The sequence below is a fragment of the Protobothrops mucrosquamatus genome, unplaced genomic scaffold, assembly GCF_001527695.2.
Source record: "Protobothrops mucrosquamatus isolate PMUCROS unplaced genomic scaffold, P.Mucros_1.0 scaffold490, whole genome shotgun sequence".
Taxonomy (NCBI): domain Eukaryota; kingdom Metazoa; phylum Chordata; class Lepidosauria; order Squamata; family Viperidae; genus Protobothrops; species Protobothrops mucrosquamatus.
Genome location: NW_015386808.1, coordinates 259,400 through 273,997, shown reverse-complemented (window position 1 = coordinate 273,997; position 14,598 = coordinate 259,400).

Here is a 14,598-nt window from a genome sequence, read left to right as displayed (position 1 = left end):
TCAATTTTCTAAAGTTTAAAAATACTGGAATAGAGTGATGACTAATACAATCTTCAGTTGGAGCAACTGATCCCAAACTATATGTTCCAGATCTCTTTCATTTATAGTTCCCAGAATTCATTCATCATAATTAAGAAATTTGAGAATTTATGGTTCCCATATTACTGGTAGATTGGGAAAGCTGAACTAAAATAACAGTAAATGAAGATTCTGTTAATGTAACATTACAGTAAAGATAGAGATAATATTTTTGGGTGTCCTTATTGATTGGACTGCCTTGCAAGATTGACATTAATCTTTAAATCTAAATGTACATCTCAGAGTGATGCCATATTATGCCACAATATAAAAGTATTCACTCTCTTCCTGTGACCTTATGCCCCTTTGAAATAAAATCCATATTCAGCTACTTTATATAACCCAACTGGGAAAATGCTGCATTCTTTCTCTTCTAAAAGTGAGAATTTTTAAGATTTCTTTTCCAAGTTTCCAAGTACAAACTAAATGTTATTTAATGGCATATGGCTGGATGATTAAAGGTTGAAGTGAGGATCTGGGCTGCCATCTTTAATTTTTTGTTTGCTCCTTCTGGACATAGTTCTTTAATACTAACTTAGTTGTCCCTGTTTCTATGATGTCATCAATTAGATGTTGAATTCTCATACCAATTGTCACTGGGGTCATTCTATTTTAGAGACACATCTTGCTAAAGTGAGGATTAAAACAAGAATTAATTATGTGGAACACCAAACAGATATAATTTTGGTTCCAGGCTACAACAATCTGGTTAGAATAAATAGGTTGCTTATACCAGCTAAAATTTTAGAAGATAACAGCACCTACATACAGAAGATCCTATTCATTATCAAGATGCAATTCCTTAACTTCTGCAAGGTGATATAGAAAATATCAGAAAATTCCCTACATTGAAAGAATCTGTATTTATGATTCTGGAGCAATAGAATCAGTAATCAATTTCTATTAATGTGCACTTTATTGAGATATTTCTCTATTGTCTTCATGGTTTTTGTTTTACACAAGTAACTCTGAAACAACACTAACTTTTTACTTCCCAGCCCAGTGTTTAAATATGTCTAAAAGCAACTAAATTCTGTGTGACAGTTTGTAAAATTAGAGAGAAGAAAGTTATTAGATTTGGAATAGTGGCAAATATCTGTAACTCAGGTGTAGGATGAGGGTGAAGGTTTGTTCTCTGACCTTCTGGGTTGGTTTCCGAACGTTTCATTACCAGGCTAGGTAACATCTTCAGTGGAGTTTAGGGGATGTCAGTGTCAATGTTCTTCTGTTTATAAGGGCTTCATGTGGTTAGTAGGTCCACATGAAGCCTCAAAGTTATTAGAATTATATCCTATTTTTCCTCCAGAAACTCAAGGCAGTTCACAGACCATTCCTATTTTTTCCATACAATAATTCTATGGCTAAGATTTAAATCCCAAAGGTTTTAATTTTGATACAAGTTTGTCTTTTATTGCAGTGATATTATGAATTTGCATTTTATATATGCTTATGGGTTGTTGGGTTTTTTTAGCTGTCTCTTTTGCCATTTTGTTTTTCTTATGTCTGATCCAAATTTGCAACGACTAATTTGTGGCCTTCTAACTCAGATATAAAAGAGAATGCAAACTGATTTGAAAGAAAGCACACTGGGGTTCAACAGTGTCTGGGTAGGGCTCAAAAAAAAAAAGTTGACAGTGACAGCAGTGTGATCAAAGCCCTGCACATTTTGCATACATTGGCTTTGATCACACTGATTTTACTGCCATTTTGACTTTTTTTGACGGTCCTGTGTGGACATCCTGTTCGGATTTATAATAACAGCATAAGAAATTGTGGAAGAGTGTAGAATTGATCTTAGTACATGAAATAAATAGGGGTTCTTGGGATGTTATTGTTCAGCAATTTCCCTTTCATTAACATAATTTGACACAGAATTTAATTTGCTTAAAACTTCTCTATTAGTGATAAAAAGTATGTCCCTATTCTTTTTTATTCCAGAAGGGAAGAATATGAACTTGCTAAAGAACTGAAGATGTTGATTAGATTAAACTTTTTTTCACTTTGATATGTGAGGTTTGAGTACTACAGTTGCCTTTGCCATAAATATTATTTTCAGTTTTTACAGTTAAATAGCCACTTCATCCCTATTCCCCATCTTCCTTTAAATCTTCTGCTCTTCAAATACAAAATCCTTACTAGAATGCTAAATTATTGAAAATTTAGAATGTTAATTTTAGAAACAAAACAAATTAAGCAAAAATAAATCATAGATACACACTCTCATGCATAAGTAATTAAGCTGTCTACTTTAATTTGAGGCAAAGCCCAGCATATTGCCAAATAGGAAAAGAATATATCTGCAATACAGACTACAATACTAAAATCTACTTTTATTTCTGACAGTAATTGTGCTGAGGTCCCATGTTGGTGCTCAGCCACAGAAAAACAATTCTCCTAGATATAACCACAGAAGCAGCTACTTTGACAATTGTAAGGTATGCAGGGACCCTTATTTCCTCAGAAATGGAGAACTAGTAAAGTAATCTCAGTGGAACAAGTGTCTCTGTGACCAAATCCCTTAATTACATCCAGTAGAAAAGCATCTGTGGCAATTAACTCCTCTAACTCCAGCGTAGCAATTTTAATTGGTTGTGGCAAAAACTTTGCAAACTTAAAAAACCACACAATTATATGTATTACAATTTGCAAAAAGAAGTGCAAATGAGCCAGCAGATTGTAGTATCTATTGTCTTCTGCACACATAGTCCTTGACTTACGACCACAACTGAGCCCAAAATTTCTGTTAAGTGAGATAGTTGTTAAATGAATTTTGCCCCATTTTATGACCTTTCTTGCCACAATTGTTAAGTGAATCACTGCAGCTGATAAGTTAGTAACACAGTTATTAAGTGAATCTGACTTCCCCATTGACTTTGCTTGTTAAAAGGTTGCAAAAGGTGATCACATGACCCCGGGACACTGCAACCGTCATAAATATGAGCCAGTTGCTGAGCATCTGAATTTTGATCACGTGATCATGGGGCTGCTACAAAGGTTGTGAGAAAAATGGTCATAAGTCACTTTTTTCACTGCTGCTTTGATTTTTAAATGAACTTTTGTAAGTAACAAAAGTTGAGTTATACTTGCAATTTGTATCTTAGTTATCTGAGTTTATCTGTTCTTTGTACTAGGTAAATTTGATCTAATACTATCTTTTTCCAATTTCCTTAGTGCAGTGATGGCGAACCTATGGCACGCATGCCAGAGGCAGCACTCAGAACCCTCTCTGTGGGCACGCGCGCCATGCCCCGGAGACGGCAACTGCCCCTCTTCAACCAGCCACCTGCTAACTCGCTGAGGTCCCATGTGGCCGGATGCATCCCGACACGGCTGGTTTCCCTCCCTCCTCGTCCCGTCCCTCCTGGCCTCGCATGCTCTCCTTTTCCTGGGCACAATCTACTGCATCGCCTTCTCAGGTATCGGCCATCCATCCAGCTCAGAGGTGTCTTCTTTGAACTGCTGGCAGTGAGCTGTGGAGTCCCAGAGTGCGCCAGTTGAGGGGCTGGCAGGCAGTGGCTGCTGACGGACACCATTGGCCCCCATGCGCTTGCTGGCATCTGTGTGTGGGGGCGATGGTATCAGGCAGCAGCTGCCCCAGCCCTTGCCTTGCCCCATGGCAATGGCACCCCCGCCCTGCCTCACCTTACCCCACAGGACAAGCCTACTGCCTACTGCCCCACCTGCCAGAGACCCCCTGGATCTCCCCCAACCCTGCCCACCCCCACAGGCGTCCCTCCCCACGAGCAACATTGAGGTGACCACGCCCACCTTGGCCACACCCACCCAATCTGCCATGACCACCACAGCCACGCCTGCCCAGTGGGCCACGCCCACCTGGCACCCAGCGATAAATAAGTGGGTTTTGGGTTGCAGTTTGGGCACTCAGTCTCTAAAAGGTTCGCCATCACTGCCTTAGTGTATAGTCATGATTTTCAAATACAGGTAGCTCTCATTTAGTGATTGCCTCATTTAGTGACTACTTGCAGTATGACAGTGATTAAAAAGTAACTAGTCCTTACATTTACAGTCTTTGTAGATCTATAAAGGAAAGAAAAGCTGAAGAAAGATAATAAATTTCACTTTACAGCCAACTTGTGGGTCCTAATTGTGGTTTCTGAATGATGACCAAAGTAATTTTTAAGCCTAAACAGGATTGTTAAGCTGATATATGTATTTATTTATATATACAATTTATATCTGGTTTTGTCAGTTTGCTTTGATAACTACCAGTATGCTGACTATGGTCCCAAGACCCCCAAATATTGTGATTCAAATTTCTTAGTTCTTATTCTAATCCTGAATGGCCAGGTCAAGGAAAGATTTTTATGTATATTTATTTAACTAAGCTAGGTATAGATCAAGCATAAAGTTCTCATGTTCAAGAAATTGATATTTTACTAATCAGGGAAAGGTCCAGGGTTGTTATATAGAGCCAGAATGCCTAGCTCCAGGTCTCTTAGAAAAGTTTCAATGGCCATTTGATATTTAACTGTTATTAGACTATTGAGGTATCCTTTGAAAGTAATGGAAAATTAGAACCCCCATTCTGGCAGCAAATCCCCAGACGAAGATATGGCAGAAACAAGCTGTAGAAAACTCATTGCTGCCATCCAGGGATCAACTTGATTTTGAAGCCCAGATCCAGTAGTCTAGTAAAATGAAGGATGGGGAAATAAAACAAGAAAGGAGACTTTAATTCCTGTTCATATTGCTGAAAACCACTGAAAATAATAAGCAATATAATATTTAATAATAAATAAAGGATAAGGAGGGGAAAGGAAAAATCAGCTTCCACATACTATAAATTAAAAATAATCAGCTTCCGCATACTATAAATTAAGGTTTAACATTGTGAAGCATCAGAAAAAGCGCTAAATATTGGAGCTCCTCCTAAAGTTGCAACTAGATTGTTAGAGTCCAGTTCCTGCCATATCATTCAAAGACCTAATAAAGGCTTCTATCCAAAAAGGATCAAGCTCTACTATGCATGGAGGTTTCTGAAAAAGTAAAAGTAGAAAGGCCAATTCTTCCTTTTTAGTATCTAAAATTAGTGTGTTATTTCTGTTAGTTATCTGCAAAATGTTCAATTTTTCAGCTAGTCCCCCCCCGGGGGGGAATAGACACTCAATTAAGCAAATTTAGAGTCCAGATCTAATGATTTTATAGGGAAGTAATTCCTTTAAAGTGCCCTTAATTGGCAATAAGCCCAATTGTACTGTAGAAAAGAACATGTAGTTAAAAGAAAAATAACAACTTATTTTTAAAAATAAGAAAAATTGTTGGGACAGATAGTTTTAGTCAATTTGTGTCCCAAGATGTGTCAGTTCAAGTATTTTGGCTTGTTATCTTCGTTCCAAGATACTGCTGCTCCCTGGATAGTCATTTGGGGCCTCCCTGAACAGCAATTAGGATTTTTTTCAGGGGATCCTGGATTTAGCCATCACTAAATCAGTATTGTGAATGGAGGGGTATAGAAGAAAATATACTGTCTGCTCTTGACAATCCTGAAGTCAATATCTCCCCATCATCTATAAAACTTCTGTTAGAGGCTGGCTGGAGGATTAAGAAAGAAGTAGGTTTTTGTAAGACAAGGCTATGCTATAAAAAACCCTTTACTTCTAAACCATACATCCTGAATTTGTCTCTAAAGTGTGTAACTTTTCTTTTGTTTCTTAATATGCTTCTGAGTCTACACATAGCAAAAGGCTTTTATTACTTTTATTACCAGTTTATCTATAGAAAAATAAATAGAAACAATATTTTGATGGGGCAAAATTAGATAAAATATTCAATGACAGCTGAAAGGATGAAAAGTGCATGACAAAAAAAAGATTCATTTGGTTAACTTCTCACCCTGGAAAGCCTTAAATCATATATTTGATATAGTCAGACTTTCATTTCCCTATCGAGGCTTTTATAAAAATATAGTTATATAGTTATTTTCCAAGGCGCCTGAAGGCAGGACAAGAAGCAACGGATGGAAACTAATCAAGGAGAAGCAACCTAGAACTAAGGAGAAACTTCCTGACAGTTAGAACAATTAACCAGTGGAACAACCTGCCTCCAGAAGTGGTGAATGCTCCAACACTGGAAGTTTTTAAGAAGAGACTGGACAGCCATTTGTCTGAAATGGTATAGGGTTTCCTGCCTGAGCAGGGGGTTGGACTAGATGACCTCCAAGGTCCCTTCCAANGAGGTCATCGAGTCCAACCCCCTGCTCAGGCAGGAAACCCTACACCATTTCAGACAAATGGCTGTCCAGTCTCTTCTTAAAAACTTCCAGTGTTGGAGCATTCACCGCTTCTGGAGGCAGGTTGTTCCACTGGTTAATTGTTCTAACTGTCAGGAAGTTTCTCCTTAGTTCTAGGTTGCTTCTCTCCTTGATCAGTTTCCATCCGTTGCTTCTTGTCCTGCTTTCAGGAGCCTTGGAGAATAGCTTGACTCCCTCTTCTTTGTGGCAGCCCCTGAGATATTGGAACACTGCTATCATGTCCCCCCTCGTCCTTCTCATTATTATTATTATCTAATTGTGTGCTTTGTATTTATTAGGGTGCATCTAAACCTATTGTCATCTATCCATCTTGGTTTTCCTTTCTACATTCATTGGTTTGCACCATGCATCAGTGATTCATAGCATACCACAGTGCAGGCTGTTTGCCAAGCTTCATCTTTCCAGGAGAGTGTCACTTAGTTGTCTTCTCCTTTCAATCAAATCTTGATGTGGGCTGACTGTTCATGGCCTCTGGAAGATCTTTATATTTCTGGAAGGTAATAGAGAAAGAAGAGGACCAGAATTATTATTAGGCAGAATACACTAGAAACTAATAAATTAAGGATGTGCAGTCTAAAGACCCTCAAGAATATGACAAGTTAAAGCTAATACAGAATCCACATGTGCATTCATTTTATTCATGGCTGATGGATTCCATTGTGATATGACTTGACAGTTACTATCTGTTTAAAAATATGCATCAGAAGATATGCGTGATCGATTATTTTGTATTTATGCTTGTTAACAGCACTGAATGGTAACATACCAGTTCACACTATAATAAATGGAAACACTGGATATCAAGGTTTCTTTTATTACAATACATTGAAGATAATGGGTCAGATATTCTTTCACAATTAAAGCACTGATTATGTTTATTTTTATACTGTGCCTGTAAATAACATATATTACTGAACTCTAGTTTTTTTTCTAAATTTATGTCTGTAAAATCAACATCTAAGCAATTTAAATAAGAAAGGTTCATATTTTTTCTTCTCCTGGGATTGCATTTATAATAAATTGTTTACTACAGTCTATATTGGTACTGGACTTGGGCAATGTAGAGGTGTCCTATTTTTTAATCAGATAGCTAGATAAGCTTGTAACTTTATTTTGTAAGTTTTTAATATTCATGTTGCACTTTTTTTTTTGAAGAAAAATGATTTTGGTTTAAGGAAACCACTATTTTTAGAATAATTATTTTCCTAACCTGAGTTAAATTCAGACTGCTCAGGGAAAATTGATACATGAAGTCAAACTTTAGCATAAAGATAGGTGAAAGATTTTTTTTCAAGATCCAGCATCTAATTGGAAGTTAGGTAGTCAAGGACATGCATACATATATATGCTCAAGCACAAATATAAAGTCACTAGATCTTGCTCACCTTGTTATTTCCAACCAGGTGCATCAGAAGATTAACCATCTGGCAGCACAGATAATTGAAAGGGTCTTTCCTGCTGATGAAAATAACCTAACCTCAGCTCCTAAAGTATTTTTTTTTAAACTGAACAGCATCATTTAACTTACGCAATTGAGGGATATGCTGGGATTGGACTCTTTTAAAAAGCTGTCAGCCTTCCTTGAGTAATCTTGAAAAAGACAAGGAGGGCTGGAGGTAACTATTATAATAAGGATAGCAGATAGGGAATCCCAGAGTTGTAGGCTAGACTTAAGAGAGAGCTGGAGCTAGAGACAGAGACAAAGCTAGAGAGATAGATAATACATACATACATGCATACATACATACATACATACATCTCCTAGAATAGGGATGTCAAACTGCCGGCCTGTAGGCCAGTTGCATCATGCGGAAGCTACACCCACCCCAGCTCCAGCAATGTGAAAAAAGTCATGATACGTCACGACACATCACATGATGCGGCGAGTTTGATACCCATATCCTAGAAGGAAACACTTCCAAATTGTTGCCTCAAAACCTATATGCATATAATGCTTGAATCACAGGAACAGAAGGACTTTTAATCCAACCCTCTGCCCAGGCCAGGAATTCTCAGATTATCCCAAAGAAATAGCTGTCCAGTCTTTGAAAACGTCCAATGATGGACCACTTATGACTTCATGAGTCAGGCTGTTCCCCTGTTTAATAGCCCTCATTGTCAGGAAATTCCTCATTTTGAGTTTGATTCTCTTTGTAAATCTTCTACCCCTTGATTCATGTCCTACCCTCAGATGCAAAAAAACAAACATATTTTGTTCCCTATGACAGACAATAAGATATTAGAAGACTATTATTTTCCCCCTTCTCTTCTTTAGCCTAAACATACTCAGTTTTTCACAGGATTTAGCTTCCATTTTTGTTGCTCTTCTCTGGACTCTTTCCAATTCCTCAGCACCACTCTTGTGTTGTCATGACCAAAACTAGATACAATGTTCCGGATGCTGAAGTCTGATCAGTGCCAAGTAACCTGGAGTTCTCCCTTCCTCCAATGCTGCTCCAGAATCCCAAAGGATCCAGATCATACATCGGATTCTGAATCAATGCATCTGAGGACTACCTGGAATATTAATTTGCATAGTTAATGATTCCCTCCTTCAGTCATGTCCACACTCTGCCCAAAACATGCTTTACGTTATTATTTGCTTCTTTGCAATTTGATTGGGCACTTGGGAAAGATGGATAGGGTAAAATCTGGGGATCCTTAGCTTGCCCTGCCCTCTCCCAATTTAAAGGTTAAATGTTNAAGCAACCTAGAACTAAGGAGAAACTTCCTGACAGTTAGAACAATTAACCAGTGGAACAACCTGCCTCCAGAAGTGGTGAATGCTCCAACACTGGAAGTTTTTAAGAAGAGACTGGACAGCCATTTGTCTGAAATGGTATAGGGTTTCCTGCCTGAGCAGGGGGTTGGACTAGATGACCTCCAAGGTCCCTTCCAACATAATAATAATAATAATAATAATAATAATAATAATAATAATAATAATAATAATAATAATAATAATAATAATAATAATAATAATAATAATAATATCATCTAATTGTGTGCTTTGTATTTATTAGGGTGCATCTAAACCTATTGTCATCTATCCATCTTGGTTTTCCTTTCTACATTCATTGGTTTGCACCATGCATCAGTGATTCATAGCATACCACAGTGCAGGCTGTTTGCCAAGCTTCATCTTTCCAGGAGAGTGTCACTTAGTTGTCTTCTCCTTTCAATCAAATCTTGATGTGGGCTGACTGTTCATGGCCTCTGGAAGATCTTTATATTTCTGGAAGGTAATAGAGAAAGAAGAGGACCAGAATTATTATTAGGCAGAATACACTAGAAACTAATAAATTAAGGATGTGCAGTCTAAAGACCCTCAAGAATATGACAAGTTAAAGCTAATACAGAATCCACATGTGCATTCATTTTATTCATGGCTGATGGATTCCATTGTGTTATGACTAGACAGTTACAGATACTATCAGTTTAAAAATGTGCATCAGAAGATATGCGTGATCAATTATTTTGCATTTATGCTTGTTAACAGCACTGAATGGTAACATACCAGTTCACACTATAATAAATGGAAACACTGGATATCAAGGTTTCTTTTTCTTTTATTACAATACATTGAAGATAATGGGTCAGATATTCTTTCACAATTAAAGCACTGATTATGTTTATTTTTATACTGTGCCTGTAAATAACATATATTACTGAACTCTAGTTTTTTTTTCTAAATTTATGTCTGTAAAATCAACATCTAAGCAATTTAAATAAGAAAGGTTCATATTTTTTCTTCTCCTGGGATTGCATTTATAATAAATTGTTTACTACAGTCTATATTGGTACTGGACTTGGGCAATGTAGAGGTGTCCTATTTTTTAATCAGATAGCTAGATAAGCTTGTAACTTTATTTTGTAAGTTTTTAATATTCATGTTGCACTTTTTTTGAAGAAAAATGATTTTTGTTTAAGGAAACCACTATTTTTAGAATAATTATTTTCCTAACCTGAGTTAAATTCAGACTGCTCAGGGAAAATTGATACATGAAGTCAAACTTTAGCATAAAGATAGGTGAAAGATTTTTTTTCAAGATCCAGCATCTAATTGGAAGTTAGGTAGTCAAGGATAGGTATTCTGTTCTGGACAGGAAACTTGCTCTTTCAGTCTGGAACAGATAGATAACTCAGAGGAACAAACAGGAAATATTGCTTTATTCTGGGAATCCTAAACAATGACTTACAGTATGTAGAGGTGCATCCAAAATAGGTTTCAGCAATCTGATTGTCCCACAGGTAAATTGACATTAGGTTTTCCCCTCTTCTCCCAAGCGTCACATGGTGGGGTGATTGTGGAGTCTCCAGCCGTGTGGCTGCATGTGATGGCCAAAGAACAAAGGACTAACCCCAGGCTAGTGTCCAGGGATGCCTTTTGAAGCTCCACCCCTGACCCTAACCCCTCCCCCTGACCTGTTACATAGGAATACATAGAGTTATACAAGATACATGGATCTATGTGATCCAGAACACTCCCCGCTTGGAAATTTAAATTTCCACTACTAACTAACTGAATAGAAAAAAAATATAGCATTAAAGTATACAGTACTCAATGTTGACTAACTTGTGATTACATAGGTAAAAAATTGGTGTCAAACATGCATAACTATTGGTAAATATAAAGCATGCACAATTATGCAAAAAATAAGCAAGTGGTACATCAAACAATGCATAAACACAATACATCATTTGAGGTTTCATCTTCTGGTTCAGTCTTCATCAGCTACAGTGCCAAATCGGAGATCAGCCTGGTACAAGTGTCTTTGAGTCACGACCTGACTCACGTGGCTTCACGATCTGAAAGTCAGCTTGGCAGAGTAGTTCATCAGCTGGGTGGGCCCGGTGTGCAAGTCCCTTGGGCCAATAGTTCTGGTATGCGTTCTTGTCTCTAAGTGAGACAAGGTCGTCTTCCTGTAAAGGAAACTGGAACCAAATCTGGAACAGAAAAACTGGAACCCAAAGCTTCTCAGGAACAAAGGGAACTGGATTCACAGGATACTCAGGAACTGAAGAGCCTGGAAAAACAGGAACATCTGGATCTGGAAACGCAGGAACATCTGGATCTGGAAACACATGAACAGCTGGATCTGGAAACACAGGAACAGCTGGATACTCAGGAACATCTGGAAACTCAGGAACAGCTGGAACTGAAGGATCAGGAACAACAGCTGGAACTGAAGGATCAGGAACAACAGCTGGAACTGAAGGATCAGGAACAACAACTGGAACTGAAGGATCAGGAACAACAGCTGGAACTGAAGGATCAGGAACAACAGCAGCTGCAGAAGACTCAGGATACTCAGGAACCGAGGTATCTGGAACCACCGATGGAGCATTGAGGATGGCTGCCACTGTTGTCATCATGGTAGTGAGGACTTCATGTGTGGGTGTGGGTGTCTTTAACGACATAGAGTCTATGATTTCGCGGGGTGCACCAATCATGTACTCCCACACTTCGCCTATGCGCGCTTCGCCCATGTGAGCTGTATGGGGAAGGCAATTTTTGGCCGTCAAGCATTTGTCAATCACTGGGTCATGGCAAATGTCTTCAATAGTCTGTAAGTCCTTGCAGATTCCTATAACGTTCATTCTTGGGATGCTAAGACAAGTGATCAAGATGATCAGAACTATGCCTAATCTCAGGTGCTTCCGCTTAGTCAGGGGTTTGAAGCGGATTGGTTGACGTTTACTGGGTGCCTGAAGTTGAAGGTTGGCGCGTTGATCCGTTTGTCTATTTGAACAGACCAAGAACTCAGGACTTTCTAGCCAGGTCAATTCTGATAACTGTGTGGCAAGGTTGGGCCACTTCACTTGGTTCACAAAGTTGTTACCTGTTGGCACATGTTGCCATTGTTCAGGACTCAAGGATGTTTCAACTCTCTTCATTCTATTGCCTACATAAACGTAGAAATGTCTGCTTTGTTTGTAGATGTAGCTTGACATCTCCTTGCTGTCTGCGTAGAAGGTGGTAGACTGTAGTTCAAGGCGCAGCGTCTTCGCTGTCAAGTTGGTGAGCTTTGCAGCCAACGTGGTACCACGTAGTACTAACCTTGGTACGGTGTGGCCTTCATGTATTGTTAGTCTCGCTTTTCCAAAGAAGACACCGAGACTGCAGCTCTCCCCGCTGTAGACTCTGATGCATCTTATGGTTGTAAACAATATGACGTAAGTGTGGCTCTCCCCGCTGTAGACTGTGACGCATCTTAAGACTGCGTTTGCCTTTGTTGACGCATCTAAGGAAGCATACAATTCTTTCTTTTGCACTATGGCGGGTGAGCTGGAAACATACGTGCACTGCACTTGCATACTCTTGGGACATCTTGGAAGTAAACTCCATGACTCCCGGTCTTGGAGACGTTGCTTGTCTTGTTTGTCCTCTATGGACAAAGCTAAGTTGTTGTGATTCTGACTGGTCTGGAACACTGTTGCTTCCAAAGCAGGTTTGGTTGTCACAAGCGCGCAGTGTTCTAGGTGTGGTTTCAGGTGAGGTGCTGTTCCATTACAGGGAATGGAGGTGTTTGATATGCTCACCTGGGTTGGGATTTGCGGTTGATCAACACAAACTGTCCCTATGGCCCATCCGAGTTCCGGCGGGTTCCGTGGGGCTACAACGGTGGAAAGATCTTGTTCCTCTCCCCGCTGTATAGGCGTTGCCATTGCTGGTGGACCCGTCCGGTTGCCATCAAAGGTATGGTTCGGCGGGTTCAATGGGGCAGCAACGATAGGAATGCCTCCTTGCGCTCCTGGCTGTGTGGCTATTGCTGTGGCTGGTGGACCCATCCGGTTGCCATCAAAGATATGGTTCGGCGGGTTCAATGGGGCAGCAACGATAGGAAAATCTCGTTGCTCTGCCCGCTGTGGAGCCGTTGCCGCTGCTGGTGGACCCATCCGATTGCCGTCAAAGGTGTGGTTCGATGGGTTCCGTGGGGCGGCAACGGTGAAAAGATCTTCTTGTGCTCCCCGCTGTGCAGTCGTAGCCGTTGCTGGTGGACCATCCGGTTGCCATCAAGGGTGTGGTTCGATGGGTTCAATGGGGCAGCAACGATGGGAATGCTTTCTGGCGCTCCCCGTTGTGTATCTGTTGCCGCTGCTGGTTGACCCATCCGATTGACTTCAGTGGTGTGGTTCGATGGAGCAGCAACAGTGGGAAGATCCCATGGCCTAGTTGTCGCGACATCAACTCTGTGACTGACTGGCACATCTGGCCGTTGAGATTCTTTCGTTCGTCTACTCGGTCTTGGGGGGCTTGTGGCTGGCTGTGGGCTCACCTGTTCACGTTGGAACGCGCTTTTGTTATCCACGTAGGCCTGTACTCTGCTACATCGTTTTTTGTTCTCCAGTTGTTCCCTATTGGACAAGAAGGTGGGCTCCTGGAGTGTTCTCCGAAGGCCTTGTGCCCTTGCCACTTTGTCCGCCACGTCTCGTTGGCTTCTTATGAACTCAAGTTCGTCTTGAATGGCCTTCATTTTGGCCTTCCTTATATCTGCTTCGGCTTCTGCTTCAGCCTCTGCTTCAGCTTCTCTTTTAGCTGCTTCTGCGTCTGCATCAGCCTTCATTTAGCTGCTTCCGCCTCTCTTTTGACCGCTTCAGCCTTTCTTTTAGCTGCTTCCGCCTCTCTTTTGACCGTTCTACTGCTGCTCAAGCACAAATATAAAGTCACTAGATCTTGCTCACCTTGTTATTTCCAACCAGGTGCATCAGAAGATTAACCATCTGGCAGCAGATAATTGAAAGGGTCTTTCCTGCTGATGAAAATAACCTAACCTCAGCTCCTAAAGTATTTTTTTTTAAAGTGAACAGCATCATTTAACTTATGCAATTGAGGGATATGCTGGGATTGGACTCTTTTAAAAAGCTGTCAGCCTTCCTTGACTAATCTTGAAAAAGACAAGGAGGGCTGGAGGTAACTATTATAATAAGGATAGCAGATAGGGAATCCCAGAGTTGTAGGCTAGACTTAAGAGAGAGCTGGAGCTAGAGACAGAGACAAAGCTAGAGAGATAGATAATACATGCATGCATGCATGCATGCATGCATGCATACATACATACATACATACATACAGGGCTTTTTTTCTCGGAGAAAAGGTGGCGGAACTCAAACCTGGCCACGCCCTCATCAAACCCTAGGACCGCCCCTTTAGAGAACAGGAATGCAAGTAAAATTTGGGAGGGGCTATTTCCGGTGTGGGAGGGGCTATTTCCGGTGCGGCCGGCCCGGAAAAAGGTGCCGGAACG